A 1,806-nucleotide genomic window follows, 5' to 3' on the forward strand; every position below is an offset into this window, starting at 1 on the left:
TCTAGACTCCACAAGGCCCAAAGTGCGAAGCCTCTCATGACAAGTAGTAAGAAACTTGTGCGCCTCCTAACCCATTGTCCAAGAAAACCTCGGTGGTGTCAGCCTGAGAAACACTCCAAGCATCTTCTGGTCCTCAAGCGGCATAGGTCTGTCCGCTGCCAAGGGTTGTACTCCCTCGGGTGGTACCTGGACCTGAGGTGCCCTCACTGTAGGCTGATTAGGCGGTACTAGTTCTGGTGTAACTGGGGAGGCTGGCTGCTGCATCCCCCCAAGCACACTTAAGAGTTGTGCAATAGCGACCTGTTGATCTGGGGTCAGAACTAGTCCAGCTGACGGCTGGGTTGGCCCCGGCCCCACCGGCCGATATGGTATACGAAGTCCTGAAGGGTCTTCTACTGGCTCAGGATCCTTCTCTCTCTCCTAGATTAATGCTGTGGCCCTTTCTCGACCTCGGGGTCAGCGTCTACCCCAAGCTGGGGCTCTGTCTACAGGCCTAGGTGCGTCACCCCCGGCCACGCCACCCCCCGTGCGAGCCATCCTGCGAAAGTGTGAAACAACTGAGATCTTAAGGAACCAATAAGACACTTGCTGCACGAAAGCGAAACAAAAGAGGAAATCTTTCTAAGGACATCCTGTAGCCTCCCGAAGATAAGTTACGGACGTCTCCGCACCGATCCGCAAGAGTATACTAGATGTTATCTCTGTACAAGTGAGACCGGTGAACCTGAGGCTCTGATACCAACTTTTCACGACCCGATTTCTCGAGTCATGATGGCAGCTCCTATACCCTACCAATAGGTAAGTCAACTCATAACCCAGAACATCAAGCAATGAGAGAAAGGGCAGAAACTAACGATAATAATAATCTAAACAAGAATAACAAGGCGGAAGCAACCCAAAATAAATATATACAGAAATCCCTCCGAAAAGTGTGAAACAAGTGAGATCTTAAGGAACCAATAAGACACATGCTGCACGAAAGCGAAACAAGAGAGCAAAAACCAACAAGCAAGAAACCACACTATAATCAACTAAAAAAAAGTAAGCAGCAGCAGTCCAAACTCGGAATAAACGGGAATCGAAAGGTGCCCAGCAATCTTTGATAACTCTAAGACGAAGTCTCGACAATTATCAACACGTGGGACTTTGAATCATCCAAAATCGAGCTAAAATGAGAGAGATATGACCAAAACAAGAATGCCAAAAACAAAGGCTCGAAAAAGGGGTACAACAGTCAGGTAAATCGCGAAGTTACTACGAACTACGCACACCCAACAACTTCTGAACACTTTATAGCAAAGCCACCGAATATACGAAGCTCCCTCACTTTGAATCACCTAATTCGGACAAAATATGAGAGAGTTATGAGAGTTTGAAGGTTTGCAAAAGGTTGCTGTTTTTCTGCATTAAATAGCAGAATTGCTGCATTTTTTTTTCCAAAACTAAAAACTCCGACGGGGTGCTCCGAACTCGTTCGCAACCCCGTGCACGCAAACGAGATATGCAACCATACCAAATTTGATATTTCGGACTCAACGGCGTAGTTGAAAATCCCATCAGAGGTCTTCTCGATAAAAAGTGGGTCCCACTTCCAAAGGCAATTTTAAGTCAAAACCCACAAAAGGGCTCGGAAAGATATGAAAAACCTCGGGATAGGCCAAATAGGATAAGCATCCACTAGCCAATAGCCTCCTAGCACGAATAAAAGAGATAACCCCAACTGGTGTGTTACCACGAGATCCGTGCCACACCTCCGGAGGGATACCATGAATGGCTAAGGTAACGGTCTTAGAAAAGCAATCTAAA

Source organism: Solanum tuberosum, unplaced genomic scaffold (assembly GCF_000226075.1).
Source record: "Solanum tuberosum cultivar DM 1-3 516 R44 unplaced genomic scaffold, SolTub_3.0 scf00011, whole genome shotgun sequence".
NCBI classification, from domain to species: Eukaryota; Viridiplantae; Streptophyta; class Magnoliopsida; order Solanales; family Solanaceae; genus Solanum; species Solanum tuberosum.